The sequence below is a fragment of the Balaenoptera physalus genome (assembly GCF_965194825.1).
Source record: "Balaenoptera physalus genome assembly, chromosome: 7".
Classification (NCBI taxonomy): Eukaryota; Metazoa; Chordata; class Mammalia; order Artiodactyla; family Balaenopteridae; genus Balaenoptera; species Balaenoptera physalus.
In genome coordinates, this window is record NC_138886.1 from 78,224,557 (window position 1) to 78,244,845 (window position 20,289).

General features: G+C 34.0%; 1 long non-coding RNA gene across 1 annotated transcript; it reads right to left on the bottom strand.

The window, feature by feature from the left end:
• Positions 1–1,126: 1,126 nt before the first annotated feature.
• LOC309664821 lies at positions 1,127–19,744 on the bottom strand. The gene is made up of 2 exons (XR_014266063.1): positions 4,193–19,744; positions 1,127–3,890 (listed from the first exon to the last, which is right to left on the bottom strand). It is a non-coding gene; the product is annotated as an uncharacterized lncRNA (long non-coding RNA).
• Positions 19,745–20,289: the final 545 nt, after the last annotated feature.

Consider the following 20,289-nt stretch of genomic DNA (forward strand, 5'->3'; position numbering starts at 1 on the left):
TAATTTTTTACTTTGTTCCTTTAACAATTGAGTGATGTTTAATGTGACATTTTGGCTTATTGTTTTTAAATTCTTGGCCAAAGATAATAGATTGAATTGAATCCATAGTTTGGATTATAAAACATAGGACAAGTAAGAACTGAACAGAGGAGGAATGCACAGATAAATGTTGGCCCAGAATTGATGTGCCTTTCATCTGTATTACAACGTATAAACTGATATGTTAGTTGAGTCTAGAATGATACTCTGCATGGTACAATCTCAAACTTCTTCAGGTTGTCAGTAACTTTCTCTGAGAGAGGAAGGCAGCAAACTTGTAAGATAGGTCATTTCAAGCAGAGCTGAACTGGTAGGCATTTACCACAGGTGGTTTTAATCCCCTCTGTCCTGTCCTGATAGGAAACAGATTAGCTAGCTTTTAACTTTCCTTTCCGTTTCAGAATCTGTTTTCTAACTTGAAAGAAAACAAGAGATACCTGAAGATTTAAATGTTCAGTCCCTAAACTGCCCCACAAACAATCCTAGAATAGCTACTTAAGCATTTGCTGTATAAGTGTAAAAATAAGATTTTATTAATATGGATAACATGTAGGAATTTATGTTTCTCATTTCACTAGGATGTTGACTTCCAAGTAAATTTCCATTGCTATAGATTCCAGGTGCCTCACCTATCTACTCTCTGGGGAATGGGCTGTTTTTGCTACCTTAAGGAATTATTCAAGAAGCCTCCTTAATATTAGTGATTGTGTTTGACTACAGAAATTTTGGAGGTTTACAGGTCTTTGAGATTTTTCAAGATGAGGTTTATTTATAGGAATGTTTTTTAAACCTTAAATCTTAATCACACTTTCTTGTTTATGCTCTGTTCTTTAAGCAGTTTGTTAATACATGAAGGTTTTCTTGGCCAATACTGACTTTTTTGTTCATAATGGCATAGACATATGCCCATCCAGTAAGAATCCTAGACATGCTCAGAGTATTACTCTCCTGAAATTCTACCACATAGAGCGTGGTTTACTCAATTTCTGGTTAAAGGAGAAATAGTATGAGTTACTGGTGCCTGTCACCAGCACACACATGGCCCATATGTTAGCTGCCGCTAATAGTGACTAACCAGGTGAAACTGTTTAATCTTGAGGTCAGCAGTCACTAAAACAACCATGAAGTGAAGTGTTATCCCAGAGTGTTAGCTTTAGCTTTCCAGTAAATTTGACAGTTTCCCACATTGTTTTACATTTTATTTATGTTTTGCACGAATAAAATGCTATGCTCTATTTTACGAGTGTTCTTCTAATCACTAGTATACGACACTCATTAGAAGTTAAAATTTTTATTACAGATTCTAATAATACTCAGAGAAAGCTAGTTAAGTATGCTAGTGAATGCTTCCTGATATTTACAGTAAGTATAAAATACATTTCTCTGGAAATCTATAGCGTGTATCTAACACTCCAACACGAAACCCAAAACTCCATCTAGTGGTATAATATTTAGATTTCGGTTATGAAAGCTTATTCAAATTGTTTAATATAATTTAATGATGATGATAATACTTTTGGAAGCCCCTTCAACTATTTAATCCTACACCCTTAAATACTGACACTTTCTTGCAAATAGCACGGACTTTTAAAAACCGTGAATGTGACCAGACTTTAAAAGAATATTGTCTATAATTTAAAAATGCTATTAGGGTAAACAGATTGAAGGACAAGAATAGGTGTATATACAACTATGCCTCACAAAATGTAAAAGTTAACTTGAGAAAGGTTTATCACTGTGGCATTCCATTACCCTTATTTTTCTCTTAAGTCTGAGAGAAGGCAGTCAAACAGTAGCCTATCATTGGCCCAGATTAAGATTAGCTTTAAACATAATTATTTTCATTCAGAGACACACCTTCTTTACCCTTCCAGCCTCCTAACTCAAGAGTGTGATTAATTCAAATCCATCCAAGTATGTGGTTTTAAAAGGTGACAGTGTTGGAAATGTGCACACCTCCAGATACTGCTGGCATAAGCAATATCATACACATGTTAATATACTAATTTACCCCATAAGCTTGAACACTGGATACTATTTTCACAGTGGCTGACAATTACTTTTTAACATCAAACTAAGGGGTAAAGAAAATGCTTTAAACTTGTATTGAGCTATTTGAATTGTTTACTATAATTCTAACATGATATATAATATCATTATACTGCTTTACAATTAGATAATAAGTGAAAAGTGATCCTTTAAATTGATTTTCTAGAATGCATTCTCTGTATGTGCTGTCAATCCTCATTAAATGAGCAATTTTTATAGTACTGGTTACATGACAAAAATGACAAAAGTAACACTTCCCCCTTGCTAATGACAACTTCCTTCCATCTTAAGTAAGAAAGAAAACATATAAACCAAAATTAGCATGTTAAACGAAGCTGCAGGATAATAAAGGACAGAAAAAGAGAAGAAGAGACAAGAACAGTGTGGATGGGAAAACTGCAATTTAATAGTATGCTCTAATACCTGACACATCAAATTGCAAACATGAAAACAAATATTAAAATGTCTTCATTTTAATATGAAATGACAAAGTTAAAGATCCAACCGTACAGAAAACAGCAACATTAATCATTAAATGGAACTCATAATAGTTCTTGTAAATTCCTGGTTTTTTTTAAATGTTCAATGAAAAAAGTAATAGTAGAGTCATGCTGGGATAAAAGTATGCTAAACTGTTAGTTTCTACACATCAGGGGAAAAAAAAAATCAAGGATTTCTTTTTTAATTTTCATTACAAATATTTTGGTTCTAAACAAGTACTGGTATTTTATTATCCAACATATTATTTTAATCTGTTAATTTATTTTATGAATTGTTCATTTACTTTGCATATTTGTAGACTATTTTTATGTCTAGATCCTTGTATTTCCTTTAGTTTTGGACATATTTTACAATTGTTAGGATGGTAATTTTAATATTATTGAAAGTTCCTTATTTTTCACTATTTTTTTTAGGTCATATAAAATATATTCTAACTTTGAATCAGTTAAGAATTGATCAATCCCTTCCCTTATGGATTTCATTTATTATATGAAATTTTTATCTCAAAAATTTATTTATAATCATCAATTCTAGTCAAGTAGTAATTAATTACACTAAAAAATAGAGTCATTTTGGCAAATAATTAAATTGGGTCAGAACCTTGCTAGACCACTGAATAAACACAGAACATGAATAAACAGAGCCATGAAAATTGCCTAACATTTTGTGAAACTGTTTGTGTTATAAACTGAGACTTTCCTAATCAACATCCTAAAACCATCATAATATGGATTTTGTTATCAGGAAGCTACACTTACCACAATTTTTGATTATTCTGTTTCTAACTCTTATTGGAAAATGTTCTCTCAAGGTCTGAAAGTATTAACAGTTTTTGAAATATATATGGGCTATGGATTGAATTGTTCCCCCCAAGTTTATATACGGAAGCTCTATCCCCCAGTGTAAAGGTATTTGGAGATGGTGCCTTTGGAGGATAATAAGCTTAAATGAGGTCATGGAGGTTGGGCCCTCATGATGAGATTAGTGTCCTTAGAAGAAGGGACACTAGAGAGCTTGCCTTGTCTCTCTCTATCTCCACCTGCACTGAGGAAAGACCATGTGAGGACATAGCCATCTTCAATCAAAGAAGAGAGTCCTCAGCAGACAATGACCATGATACCACCTTGATCTTGGTGATCTTTCAGTCTCCAGAACTGTGGGAAATAAATTCCTGTTGTTTAAACCACCCAGTCTATAGTATTTTGTTATAGAAAATTAGCCTGAGCTAATACAAAACATAATTTTTATAAAAATTGCAGAAGTACAGTTTATACTGTAGCATCTTCTGTAAGAAATTTCTTCTGGGCCTCATAATTTCTTTTTTTTTTTTTTTTAACATCTTTATTGAAGTATAATTGCTTTACAATGGTGTGTTAGTTTCTGCTTTATAACAAAGTGAATCAGTTATACATATACATATGTTCCCATATCTCTTCCCTCTTGCATCTCCCTCCCTCCCACCCTCCCTATCCCACCCCTCTAGGTGGTCACAAAGCACCGAGCTGATCTCCCTGTACTATGCGGCTGCTTCCCACTAGCTATCTATTTTACATTTGGTAGTGTATATATGTCCATGCCACTCTCTCACCCTGTCACATCTCACCCCTCCCTCATAATTTCTTAAGTAGCAATTCTAGATCTCAAGAGACACCATATAATTTGAAAGATTCTATGGGAACAAATTTTAATTGCCAACTTGTATAGCAACCGGTGTGAGAAAAATTAAATATATATGTATAATAGCTGATCAGAGTTTCAACTCTTTATCTCCACTTGGAAGCCAAGTAGGATAAAAAAAATCATGTATGTGTGTGTGTGTGTGTGTGAAAATGTTGTGAGTGTGTAAGTGCATGTGTTTAAGTGTGTGCATGTATGCATGTGTATACTCTATAAATTTCAGTTCCACACAACTCTTCAGTTCTTACAGACTTTAACTTGTTTGGGTTACTGATGCAATTATTCCACAGCTATTTTTTTAAAGTTATTACTTTTTTATTGTTATTTTTTTGCTGCTTTTCTTGTCAAGCACTTCTGGTTGTTTTAACTGATGTTATAATCTCTGATTTATACAACTACTGCAAAACTAAATAAATCAAATAAGAAAAAGATAGATCAATATTCTTATGTAACTAGTCAAATAAAATAACTGGGATTATGCTTACTTCTTAATCAAAACATATCTATTATGTATCCACCATTGCACTTGCTACTCTAAAAGATATTACACAATTATAAAGCATAACTGCTACAGTCAAAGGTCTTACAATTTAATTGAAAAAAAACAAGGATACATAATAATTCAATCCTAAACTCCAGTCTAACAAAAATTACAGTAGCAACACAGGGAATCGAGAATTATTACATTCCTGGACTACAATCATTAGTAAACAGTTATATGAAAGATTTGAAAATTTGTTATTTGGGGAGAAGAAACACTAATATTTATGCTTTGAAATCTCTGATAACCTTTAGGGAAGGTGTGATAATTAAATATTTAACAAGGAGACACAAACACAAAGAGCAGAGGAGGAACACCTTGCTGTGCTAGGCTTTATTTCTTTAGTTACTGCATCACTTAATAGTGTTTTTAATAACAAACTTTGCAATGCTTTGGTGAATCTCAAGCATTGCATTAATTTGAACATGCCCTGAGACAAAACCAATAAAAAATATTAATTTATTGTAACAATGGATATATTTTGATTTATTGTTCATGGTTCTGTTTTTATGAAATATTTTTCCATAGCTCCATAGATTAGTTTTTTATGGAAGCATTAAGTCAAATTTTATATGTAAGATTTTGCCATTTTATTATCTAAGAGCAAGAAAATTGTACTTTATGAAACAATGAAATATATTAAATCATATTAGAAATTAGAGTTAATAAATGATCAAACAATAGCCACTGTTTAGTGACCATAACAGAATAGTCACAAAATCATTCATCAATTTTATAAATCAGTCATTTCATTAGGCATCACACATACTATATCCTATCTTTCCCTCACACAAATATCAAATTTGAAATTATTATACCCAATGGAAAATAGGAAAACTGTTTCAAAGTACTTAAGGAACTTGTCGTATCCATATGGAAGCATGGTTTATATCCTGTTTTCTCTGACTCTAAAGCCTGCTATACAGCAGAGCAAAAGTATTGGGTTGGCCAAAAAGTTGGTTCAGATTTTTCATGTTATGGAAAAACCTGAACGAACTTTTTTGCCAACCCAATAACACATTCAAAGTTTAGTGTTTAAAAAAAAATCCCTTAAATGTTAATGTTCCCAGGGTTATGTTCTAGATCCATATTTTCTTTGCTGTCTTTTTGGCAAAGTATACAAACAATTTCTCCACTGCTTCAATTACATTTTATATATTCAACCCTGAAGACTTGTTTTTTTTTTGTTTTTGTCAAACTCATAAAGCCAACTGATCTCTCAACTGAGAGAAACCTATTACTTGATATATGTTACTGAACTTCTATTCTCCCAAATCTCCTTCAGTGTTGATATATCATTCAACAATTCTATCACCCACCCATTACCCAAGGAGGAAACCATGATATCAACATTGTCTTCTTTGTTCACCATTTTCACTGTTTATTCTAACTCCTATGTATCTTATTAATCTTTTTCATCCTCTTTATGCTTAAAACTTCCAGGGCCTGCCTGCAGCCCTTAGTTGGTCACTCTTTCTATCCCCAAGCCAGAATGTCTGGTACAGTCTTTTTCACATCACTTCCTTCTGACACTGAAGCGCCTGCCTCCCTCTTTTACTTCTTAGAGCCTTTGTAATTACATAGGTCCACCCAGACAATCTAGGATAATCTTCTGATCTCTGATTGCTTAATCACATCTGCAAAGTCCAATTTTTCCATGTAAGGTAACATGTCCATAGATTCCCAGGATTAAGATGGGACATCTTGAGGGGCCCATTATTTTGCCTACCACATTTACTCTTAAGTTTTCAGATTAAAGGTTAACTTTCCCCAAAAGCTCCTTATTATGGTTAACTGCCACTCCTATATATTAGCGTAACTTCTTAGTTGTTCTTACCATGCAAGAGTAAATAAGACAATCACTGACCTCATGTGGTTTATAATCTAGTGAATGATAAAGAAGATTAAACAAGTATGTACACAAGGGTAGGCATTTGGCTCACTATTGTATTCCCAATGACCATCAAAATTCATTTCATCTAGTAAATTTTAAATATTTTGAGTGAATGAGTGAATAAATAAGTAGAAACTACATTTTCTACTTAAATATATTTAATAATTTCACAAAGCATCTTCTAATAATTAAATTCGTATTTATCTGTAAAGATATTTTTTAACCAATATCTCATCCAGCCTTAAAGTCTTATTTTGTCTTCTCTGGTTTCATTCTTTTTCTCTAGAAAATGTATATATTACCCAAAACATTGATGACTTTGTATATCTGCCTCATAGAAAACATTTAATTAGGCAGAAATAATCATCCTCTACTACAATCTTTCCATACACTTGTATAGTCTTTCTATATACTTGCAGTGAACAATCTTAAAATGAAATTAAGAAAAACATTCCTTTCACAGTAAGATGAAAAGGAAAAAAAAAAAAAACTAGGCATACATTTAACAAAGGAAGTAAAAACTTTTATAATATAAAAGCCACAAAATATTCAGAGAAATTAAACCATATCTAAATAAATGGAAAAACAATCCATGTTCATGACTGAAAGACTTACCTTGTTAAAACAGCAACACTCTCCAAACTTATCTACAAGTTCAACACATTCTCCATTACAATGCCAGCTGACTTCATTACAGAAATGGACATGCTTATTCTAAAATTCATATAAAATTATAAGGGACCCAGAAGAGCCAAAACACTTTGAAAAATAAAACACAGTATATCAGGGGTCTCCAGCCCCCACCGCCCCATGGGCTGCAGAGCAAGAGGTGAGCAGTGGGCAAGTGAGCAAAACTTCATCTGCCGCTTGCTCCCCACTGCTCCCCATCGCTGGCGTTACAGACTGAACCATCCCCTGCTCCGCCCCCCAGTCCGTGGAAAAACTGTCTTCCATGAAACTGGTCCCTGGTGCCAAAAAGGTTGGGGACCGCTGCAGTATATGACCTCACACTCCCCAACCTCAAAGCTTACTATAATGCAATGGTAATCAAGACAGTATGATACTGATAGAGGAACAGAGATATAGTTCAATGGAAGAGAACTGAAAATCCCAAATCCTCACACACATATGGCCAAATGATTTTCTACAAAGGTGCCACAACCATCCAAAGAGAAAAGAAGAGTCTTTTCAACAACTGATACTGGGACAACTAAATAGCCACGTGCAAAAAATTAAGGTGGGCCCGTACCTTACACCCTATTTAAAAATTAAATCAAAATTGATCAAAGACCTAAATATAAGAGCTAAGGCTATAAAACTCCTATGAGAAAACAAAAGGGTAAATCTCTTTTACCTTAGGTTTGGCAAAGGATTCTTAGAAGTGACACAAAAACATGGGCAACAAACAAAAAATTGGATTAATCAATATTAAAAACTTATTGCTTCAAAGCACCATCAAGAAAGTGAAAACACACAGCATAAGAAAAAAAATATTTGCAAATCATTTATCTGATGAGGGACTTGTATCAAGAATATATAAAGAAATCTTACAACTTAATAATAAAACAGACAACCTAATTAAAAGATGAGCAAATGATATGAATAGTTATTTCTTCCAGGAAGATATACAAATGGCCAGTAAGCACATGAAAAGATGCTCGACATCATTAGTTATCATGGAAATGCAAATCCAGAACACAATGAGACACCACTTCTCATACTTCAATGAGTTGGTTAGAGTATTATAGGAAGACAACAAGTGTTTGTGAAAAAATAGAGAAATCAGAACACTGATACACTGCCGGTGGGAATGTAAAAAGTCTAGACACTTTGGAAAACACTCTGGTAGTTTCTCTACTGATTAAAAGTCGAGTTTTCCTATGACCCAAGAGGAATAAATGCATATGTCCACACCAAAACTTGTACATGAATGTTTAAACAAAATTATTCATAAAAGCAAAAGGTGGAAACAATCCATAAATCAACTGCAGAATGAATAAACAACATATGGTATACCCATACAAAATAATATTCAGACACAAAAGCAATGAAGTACTGATACATACGAGATGAATGAATCTTGAGAACATATGGTAAATGAAAGTAGCCAAAAAATATCACATATTTTATGATTGCATTCACATGAAATGACTAGAACAGAAAAATATAGAGAGACTGAAAGATTAGTAATTGCTTAGGGATGGATGTAGAGATCAAAGGGTTAAAGGGATGATAGTTACAAGGTATGGGGTTTCCTTTTGAGGTGATAAAAATATTTTATAATTGACTGGGTGTCACTGCACCTATCTGTGAATACACTAAAAAAAAAAAATTGAATTGCAAGCTTTGAATGGGTCAATTGTAAGGTATGCTAATCATGTCTTAATAAAATGGTTTAAAAATACTCAACTAATACAAACTTCATTGTAAAAATAAAAAGGTATTTAACATTTTATCTCTCAAATGCTAAACAGAAAAATACATGACAATCACACTACGACAGGTAAATATATTTTTCTAAAACACCTGTCTTGCTTAACTTGCTCAATACCTGTGACATCACTAGCATGTTAAAACAAACAAAAAAACAAAACATGGAGACCATTCTTGAAAATTCCCTGAGCAGATGAAACCAGTTTAGTCCTATAAGCAAAGCTTAATTTAGCTTATTTTGCAAGATTAACTTGACCTGGGTCACTTTTTGTTTATGCATCTGAAAATCTTAAGCAAAACTTTAAAAAATTTCCCCAAATTGATGCAAGATAACCACTAACCAATTTCCTATAATTTAAGAAAATTCTAGTTTTATAACCAATCACAGTAAAAAAACAGTCACTGCCTTCTCACTGTATAAACTGCTTTATAAAATTATACCCCTGGGCTTCATTCCATGTTTGGTTTGAGCGCTCCCATGTACCTTAAACTTTACTAATTACTACTTTGGTGATTCATTGGTTTTACTCTTGTTATTTCTGAACTTTCCACAGTTCAAATATAGCATCCCTTAGTGATAGTCAAAAGTTCCTTAAAGCTCTCACGCAGACGCTTGGAAATCAATCCCCTTTCCTCTTTTACTAATGATATATAACTATACCAAACTGCTACACTTAGGTGAATAGAGAGATTCCAATCTGTAGCTCGTTTATCTTTGTTCCTCTGATACTCTTTCTTTTACTCCTATTTGATTTAATATATCTCTTTGCTATAGAAATCTTATTCTAGTTTCTATATAAATATCTAGTACAAAACATCATAAATAGCTTGAGAGAGTAAACATCATGCAAAGTTATTTCAATTGAACCGAGAATAAAGGTCTGCCCCAAGAAGAGGGAAAAAATACGGAACCTACTTGTCACAAGTTGGTTTCTTTGAGAAGTAGACTCTGAAGCAGAAAGCAGAGAGCAGGCGGTTTATTAAGGAGTTCTCCTGTGGTCGTGAGCCTTGCATGAGGAAAGAAGGAAGCTGGATCAGAGGAAGAAGTCAAGGTGCAATGCAGTTTCAATAGAAGGGCCCAGCTACCTCTGCAGGGAGTACTGAGGACGGGGTGACCCATCCGAGTTGTTCCAAGACTGAATAAGAACGCAGGGTAATTTTGCGCATGTGTTGAGCAATCACTGGATGTGGACCAATCAGAGCTGGGGTCATAACCTTTGTGATAATCTTTAGTTGAGGCAATCATGAAGCATGATGGTGGTAATATCTATTAAGGGTTGACAGCTGAGTGCTGGATGCCGGCAACAGTTGCATCAGCTGGGCTAAAAACATCTTTAATTCTGAAGAGGGATAAATGGATTGCAACTCATGACCACCACACTGCTAAAAGAACTATTTATTACCTTAAATAATACGGTAATCTAAATAAATACTTAATAAACTATTTCTAAATGAAATACAATAAAGCATAAGGATACAATAACTCCACATACAGATATTTCTTTTGAAAATGCCTCTGTCAATCTTATTATAGCTCATATGAAGGTAGTGTTATTTTTTTCTTTGACTGCTTTTCAGATTTTATCTTTTGTTTTTTAGCAATTTTCAATTATTTTTCTAGGCATGGTTTTCTTTATGTTCATCATATTTGGGGGGGGGGTGTAACTACTCTTAAATCCTTGATATCTTTCTTCCCTTGGCCCTGCCTCACTCCACTCTGCCCTATCTCCTAGTACGTTAATTAGGATGACTGACACTTTGATCTTTGTCCCAAATGTTTCTTATGCTCTTTTCTCCATTTTTCATCCATTTTCTCTTCAGATTGTACTGACCTATATTATACTTTACTGATTCTTTTTGTTCATCCAATCTGCTGTTAAAACCACCCACTGAGGTAGTAATTGCTCTATTGTATTTTCTTTTTTCCAGGTTATCCAATTTGTTATCTCCTCTGTTTGAATTCTCCTATGAAAGTCTCATCTTGTTAGGTACAGTTAGCTACAGTTGTTTTAATGTTTTTAATAACTCCACAGTCTTGATTATACATGGGTCTATTTTTGTTGAATTTTTTAAGTTGGTTTTAAATAATTTAGTACTGTATTTAGATGTGTCTGGTAGTTTTAGATGTAATAGTAGTCACTGTGCATGAAAAATTTTAGAGATGTAGCTTTTATCTTCCCCCAGAAAGGATTTAATTTTCATCTGACAATTATAATAGGTATAATGGGATTCAGACTTTATAGGGACTTGTCTATTTATGGTTTGTTTTTACTAGTTTTATGGGACTCAGCTACAAACCTGAAATATTTACTAGAGCTACTCATACTAGCCATGGCCTGTACTCCACCTTTTAAAACCCAGATACTGTAAGACAACCAAAGATTCTGCTTAGTTTTCAGGGCTCTTAGCTTCACGTTTCTGTTGGCCTTCCTGATCTCTTAGTCCATGCACATAAATATGAAAATGCCTTGAGGGGATAAGTGGTATAGAATATTAAGCTAATAACCTCTTTGTTGTTTTTTTCTTCAGAACCTGGACCCCTCAGCTTTTTCTTATCTTTCAAACCCTGAACTTCAGTGTCATGTTCTAACCCTATGATTCCACTTTGAAAAGCACTAGGCTTGGGGGCTTCCCAGGTGGCGCAGTGGTTGAGAATCTGCCTGCTAATGCAGGGGACACGGGTTCGAGCCCTGGTCTGGGAAGATCCCACATGCCGCGGAGCAACTAGGCCCGTGAGCCACAACTACTGAGCCTGCGCGTCTGGAGCCTGTGCTCTGCAACAAGAGAGGCCACGATAGTAAGAGGCCCGCGCACCGCGATGAAGAGTGGCCCCTGCTTGCCGCAACTAGAGAAAGCCCTCACAGAAACGAAGACCCAACACAGCCAAAAATAAATAAATAAATTAATTAAATTTAAAAAAAAAAAAACTTAAAAAAAAAAAAGCACTAGGCTTCTACTTTCTTCTTGGCCTGTTTGCTCTCTATTGCTTATAGATAAGCAAAGGGTGGAGGGTGATAGTCAATGCTTGGTGCAACTTAATAAATCTCCCATTGAAGGAAATCAATATTCAAATTTGAGCTTTCCATGAGACTAGCATGAGGGTTTGTGATCTATGCTGGGCTTCGAAGCAGGAATAAGTGATGTAAAAAGGCAAAGAATAATGAAGAAATGGAAGTCACAACAACAACCAGGCTATAGGGGCACATTATGTCCATCACATTTGGCAGCACTGTCATGATTCCAGCAGAGATGATGTGTCTAGGGTCCCTAATATTGAGGCAGCTGAATCCAGTGCTTCAGAGATCTGAGCAATGATGTCCTTGCTAGGCTGATTCTATGACATGTTCTGCTTGTGGTTCTAATGATGAACCTTTAAACTACTCTCAACATTTTCAGCAATTTAGTGAGATATCCAGTAAAGTCTCAATAACTTATTTTCTGCTGTTTGCACAGATGAATTATATTGCATTCAACCAATTTATACTGTCACCAGCAATGTATGACTGTTTGTTTCCCAGCACACATCAAACTTTTAGGTTGCTGCCCATTGGGTAGGTGGAAAACTACATTTCATTATTATTTTAATTTTTATTTAATTGAAATATGAGTAAAATCAATTGCATTTAAAAATTTTTTAAAACCAGCCACGATTTACTGATTGCTTGCTATATGCAAGTAAATTTGTGAAGTGTTTTACATTAATCTTCCCATTTAACACTTAGCAGAATCTTTTGATGTAGTTGCTAGCACCATCTCTATTGTATAACTGAGGAAACAAATGTTTAGAAATATAAAGTGACTTGCCCAATATACTATAGCAAATGAGTGTGGAGCTGGGATTTTAAGCCAAGTAGCCTGACTGCAGAGCCCATGTGTTTAAGTACTATGCTTCAGCAGTTCTCCTTAATATAAAATATCTTTATTTGTTCATTTGATTGATTTACAATTGTACTATTTTTACAATAAGAAAACAAAATAAGGCTAATCTTATTTTATAATTATAATGAAGACAATAAAATGAATTATTATTATAGAACCTTAAATATATGACCAGTGCATAATGTCATATAATACAAAATAAAAGGTAAAATTCATTAGAAAACTAGAAGAAAATACATAGATAAGATTTGGTGTGATATTTGAGGTGTCCCAAACTGGTAAAAAGTATAAATACCTAATTCCTAAAAACCTATGTTTTCTAAGTAAATTTTCCTTCGTATATATTTAGAAAATGCTGTATATTTGTGCATATATATAGAGAGAGACACACATATATTGGTATGTATGTATGTATATGTGTTTATGTGTGAGTGTGTGTTTTGGCAGATCTTTTGAATTACCAAAATAATAAAAAGTCCTCAAACATACTATTCATACAAATAGTCAAGAATGTTTTTAAAAACACTAAAGCAAAACAAAACAAACAAAAAACATAGCCTGAAAATATTTCTTGTGGACTGGTCTTGAAACGAATTATCTACTTTGCTCGAGGAGCAAATTGTAATAGGAATTTGTTGGTCAATAAATCAAGACTATGTAATCTTCTATGTAAGAATCAAAAGTGATAATCAATAATATTTGATTAACTGGCCCTACATGATGAAATTAAATATCACTCTGTTCTCTAAAGGTATCTCCACTCCTTAATGAATTGCTAATGGATGCTATACATGTTTACATTTTTTATCTATGTTCTAAAGCCATTTTCAGATTATGCTGATGCAATATAATTCTTATTGTATTTCCCCAACATAATGTTTGTCAAGTGTTAAAATGGACATTGTTCTGAGTATAATACCCAGGACAAGATCTCAATTTTATTATCCTTTTCACATTGTTTTCCTTTCTTTGAACATTTCTGGCATTCACACCCAAAGCTTTATATTATGACAAGCATCAAAGCTATGTCATGTTTGCAGATTACTATTTTTTTCTTTGAAAATATGATCATTCTTATTGGCATGACCTATGTTTTTTCTTTAGACTGCTCCATTTATATCCCCATATTTGAAGAAGAAAAATAATCTGCTGCCCAGCAGCATACTAACTCCTCTTCTCAACTCGTACATTAAATGTACTTTAACTTTTGGCCAGAATTCTACCAGTTTTTTAGTTTTGGGTTTTAATAAAAAGAGAAAATGCAAGGAAACATGACTTGGTCACACTGCTAAGTGTGGAAGGAAACATGTATTTTCTATCTCTCTTGAGAATAAGTTCCCATCTTTCTAGGAAAAGACTGTTTCTGGCCATAGCAACAAGTAACTATCTGAGTTAGTTTTAAGGCCATCATATCTGATCAATGAAACTTCCTCCAGCAGCACACTTCTTAGAATCAGTCAAGCAGCAACAGCCTTTTTCCACTGCCCAGTCTTCTAAATGTCAGCCAATCAGAACGATCTCCACTTTGTAACATGCTTTCAGGCTGAAGTTCAACTGATCCCTAAACACGACCACTTCTCAAAGTCCATCAATCCTTGAGAGTCCCACTTCCTTAAACTCTACACAAGATTATCTCTCTGCTTTTCCTCTCTTCCTAGGAAAAGACTGATTGTTAAAACAAAATAATACAACTTTTCTTTCAGGCAATAAATGATCGTCTCTCTCCTTCTGTACTCTTCAATGAAAATATAGCTAAATACTCTCTACTTTTAATGTCAGACTCTGTAAGAAAAGGTTATAAGTTCTTTGAATGAATAAATCTACTCTTACACCTATATTTCTTTGTATTTCATTTAGCATAATTTACTGTACACTGTGGTCTCTCAGTAAATCAAATCAAGGAAAAATATTTGAGTCACAAGATATTTTAGGTATTTAAAAACCCAGTGGTGCTCAAATTTTAGAATTTAGTGGTGGAAACCTCCTTAAAAGAAAATTTCACACCAAATCTGACTTGTATCCAAAAAGCATAATGTCTTTGGGCGAAGTTATAGAAGAATAACTAACACTTTCCCATATGTTCTATTATGCACTTCACCTCTCTTAGGGCTCTAAGGTGCTTCTAAGGTATCAGCTAAGACTTTGCTAAATAGCATTTAAACCACTGATGTGTTTCTTTCCCCTCAATTAACAGATGAGGAAAGTGAGGCCCCAATAACTTCTTCAGAACAAGATTACATACAAATAAAACACTTTTTCTCCTATGACTCACCAAATTTCCATGTCAAGCAATTATTTTGATTATGGATTTCTTCTAAAATATATTATTGTTTTCATTCATGTGGATTCACTAATGTATATGAAGTTAGTTATATTTTGCATTAGTGTTATCAAGCACTATATTACAAAGCTGTAGTAATCAAAAAAGTATGGTAGTTGCATAAAAACAGACGTACAGATTAATGGAACAGAATAAAGGATACAAAAATATACCCATGTAAATATGGTCAACTACTATTTGATGAGGGAGCCAAGAATACTCAATGAAGAAAATACAGTGCCTTCCATAGATAGGGCTGAGAATATTGGATATTCACATGAAAAAGAATGAAAATAGACCCCTACCTTACAACACTCACAAAAATTACCTGGAAATGGATTACAGACTTAAATGTAAGACTTGAAACCATAAAACTCCTAGACAAAAACATAGGGAAAAATTACTTGACATTGGTCTTGGTAATGACTTTTAGAATATGATACCTAAAGCATAAGCAAAAAAATAAAAAAATAAATAGAACTACATCAAACTAAAAAGCTTCTGCACGGCAAAAGAAACAATCAACAAAATGAAAATGCAGCCTATGGAATGGGAGAAAATATTTGCAAATATTTTCACAAATCCGATGAGTTAATATCCAAAATAAAAAAGTAACTCATACAACTCAATAGCAAACACACACACACACACACACACACACACACACACACACACACAAATAATTCAATTAAAAATGGGCAAGGGACTGGGATAACCAGTTTTCCAAAGAAGACATACAGATGGCCAACAGGTACAAGAAAAGATGCTCAACATCATTAATCATCAGGGAAATGCAAATCAAAACCATAATGAGATATCACATCACACATGTCAGAATGGCTATCATCAAAAAGGCAAGAAATAACAAGTGTTGGCGAGGATGTGGAGTAAAGGGAATAGTAAAGTTCACTATTGGGGGAATGTAAACTGGTACACCCACTATGGAAGACAGCATTGAGATTCCTCAAAAAATTAAAAATAGAACTACAGTATAATCCATCAATTCCACTTCTGGATATATATCAGAAATAAATAAAATCACTACCTAAAGGAGATATCTGCACTACCCATGTTCACTGCACCATTACTTACAATAGTGCAGGTATTAAAAAAAAAATTAAAAAACAACAACAACAAAAAACAAATGTCCATCAATGGATGAATGGATAAAGAAAATGTGATTACATTATTATATGTGTTTTATACATATATACACATATATATGTACATATACATATATATGTATACGCACACACACACAAACACACGCACACACATAATGTAACATTTTTCAGCCATAAAGAAGAAGGAAATCCTGCCATTTGTGATAACATGAATGGATCTTGGGGCCATTACATTAAGTCACAGAAAAACAAATACTGTTATGATCTCACTTATATGCGAAATCTTTAAAAAAAAAAAATGAACTCACAGAAACAGGGAACAGATGGTGGTTTCCACAGGCAGGGGGTGGGGCTAAGGGAAATGAGTGAAAGTGGTTAAAAAGTATAAACTTCCAGTTATAAGATATGTTCTGGGGATGTAATGTACAGCATGGTGACTACAGTCAATAATCTGTATTGTATATTTGAAAGTTGCTAAGAGAGTAGATCTTAAAAGTTCTCATCACAAGGAAAACATATCTAACTATGGGAGGTGATAGATGTTAATTAAACTTACTGAGGTCATCATCTCACTCTCTCTCTATATATATATATCAAATCATTACATTGTATACTTTATACTTATAAAATGTTATATGTCAATTATATTTCACTAAAACTGGAAAAAATGGAATATATTCTAGAATATTTATTGACTTCCTCTATTTACTCACGTATTCTCCATAAGCATCTTGTAACTTTTTAAGTCTTCATTCATACTATCTAAAATTAAAATTTATAAAAACTATTGCAGTTCCCTGCTGTGTCTTACTCTATTGGGAAGAAGTATATCGCTGACTTTGTTATATATGTTTTCATTATTTTGTAAAAAGAGTGTTTATTTTTCTTACTTTCATTAAGTGATTAAATGAATGAATGATATTTAATTAATGTATTCAGCAAATATATACTGACCATCTCTCATGCACTAGGAAATTTTTTTTAAGTTTATTGAAGTATAGTTGATTTACAGTGTTGTGTTAATTTCTGCTGTAAAGTGACTTAGTTATACATATATATATTCTTTTTCATATTCTTTTCCATTATGGTTTATCACAGCATATTGAATATAGTTCCCTGTACTCTACAGTAGGATCTTGTTGTTTATCCATCTTATATATAATAGTTTGCATCTGCTAAACCTAAACTCCCAAATGTTATAAGCACTTGAAACATTATCAAAGAGCCACTTTTCTGCTCTTGTGAAACGTAGATTCTGATGGGGCTCAGAAAAAAAAAATGAATATGATAAATAAAGTACATGAAATATTACAAAATAAGTATTATAGAAACATTGAAAAATAAAAGCAGCATTTTGGAATTGAAAGCACTTTTTGTAAAGGCACAGATTAGAATTTAAACTAGAGTGGTGAAGGCAGAGCACAATGAGAGGGTGACATTTCAGCAAAGACCTGAGAGAGATGAAGGAATTAGCAGAAAGATATGGAGATGGGAGAACTTTTTTATGCAGAAAACTTGGCCAGTGCAAAGGCCCTAAAATAGAGTGTACATATATTGTTCAAAGAACAGTTAGGAACCCGTGTGGCTGGGTAGAGTATATAAAAGGGAGAAATATAAGACATGAATTCGTAAAGCTGGAAAGAGGCCAGACCATACAGGCCCAGTCTTATATGCAGGCCTGTAATCTGAGTAAAATGGGGAACTATTGCAGGATGCAGGATTCTGAGCTAAAGAGCAAGCTGATATGCTTAGAACCATGAGGAAGTTACAAAACTAGCCAAGAGATGAGATAATTAGGAGTTTTGGATTAACGTTTACAGTTGTACACACTCCTATATATAAAATAGATAACTAACAAGGACCTACTGTGTACCACAGGGAACTATACTCAATATTTTGTAATAATCTATGAGGGAAAAGAATCTGAATATATACATATGTGCATAACATATATACATACAAATATATATAAATATATATATGTGTAAATCACTTTCTTGTACATCTGAAACTAACATAACATTGTAAATCAACCATACTGCAATTTACAAGAAAAGAGATAATGGTAGCTTGGACCAGGATGGTCAGTAGAATTTGCTTAGGAGTTGGGTGAAGGGGTGGGGGAAGAGAAGGGGAGAGAGAGAGAGAGAGAGTGACAGACAGAGACAGAGAGAGAAAACAAAGATAACCCTGAGGTTTAGGGTTTGATGGAGGTGCTAACAATTGAGATGAAGAAAATCACAGCTGGAGCAAGTTTGAGGGGACAAGATTTGGAGTTCAACTAGACATGCTGAGTTAGAGATATAACCAGACAAATGAGGAGATGTGGTTCAACAAACCTGTCTTGATTTCAGCCTGGAGATTATAGAAAATCTATGAACAATCAATATATAAATGGAATTTTCAGTGATCATAAATAAATAAGAGATAAAGACAAACTACTGAGCCCTGAGGCACTCCAATTTCAAGAGATCTGAGAAATCTGGAACCTTCAAAGGAGACTGAGAAGCAGCTACCAAGTAGGCAAGAAGAAAACCAGGAGACTGGGTTCCAAAAGCCCAGTGAAGGACTTTTTTTTTCCCCATGGAGGAAGGAGTGAGTGAGTGTATTGAATACAGCCTAGATGTCATGGAAGAACATACTCCAGAAATATCCATTAAATTTAATAACTTGAAGGTCATTGATAATTTTGACGAAAACAGATCTGATGGTCTCAGTAGAGAGAGTAGGAGTATAAAGGCTCTTTCAGGAAGTTAAAGATGATATGAATGAAAAGTATTAATTTGTCAAGTGAGTTTGAGCAATGCTGTCTTAATATTGAACATATCTCTTTTGAATAAACTTAAACAGACTTTCTAATATACAAATGTTGTGTATTTCCCTGGAGCTTATAGTAAGCAGTTCTGGCCAAACTTAATGACAGAGGCCTTTTATTTTACAAAACATTTGTAGAATTAGTGTCCTGTACATTTTGAAACTATAATCTTATAGTCACTCATGCCTCTGGATTTTAAGAAGATCATATTAAAAAGAAGGATTCAGAGTGTAACACTAGCTTAAATACTCAGTGTTTTCTAATTATATTTAACTGGCTATGTACTTACATGTCCTTTTTTGTTTTATTTATTTTATTTATTTATTTTTGGCTGTGTTGGGTCTTCGTTGCTGTGTGCGGGCTTTCTCTAGTTGCGGTGAGCAGGGGCTACTCTTCGTTGAGGCGCATGGGCTTCTCATTGTGGTGGCTTCCCTTGTTGCAGAGCACGGGCTTCTAGGTGTGTGGGCTTCAGTAGTTGTGGCACGCAGGCTCTAGAGCGCAGGCTCAGTAGCTGTGGTGCATGGGCTTAGTTGCTCCGCGGCATGTGGGATCTTCCCGGACCAGGGCTCGAACCCATGTCCCCTGCATTGGCAGGCGGATTCTTAACCACTTCGCCACCAGGGAAGCCCTACTTACATGTTTTTAAATTGGCTTGCCAAGTCATATCTAGTTCATACCATGGTTTAATGCCCCTAAATCAATTATATTAATGTCCCTAAATTCCTGAATTTAAATAATACCTCTAGGTATTCCTAAGCAAGAGTATCTAAGCAAAATAGAAACAACCAGATTGAAAGCATCTCTTGGTTCCTCAGCTAGGAAGACAGCTAATCAAATGCCTGACAAAATGACATTCTAATGATCTCACACTGTAACTCTAGCAATTCTTCACAAAATCCCTTAAGATTTAATATTATCAAGGTCATGGAATTTTTTTTTCTTCCCTAAAGTAAATACATACAATGTATGACTTCTTATTAGATGTACTAGTTTTAAAACAGCAGTTCTATTATTCAA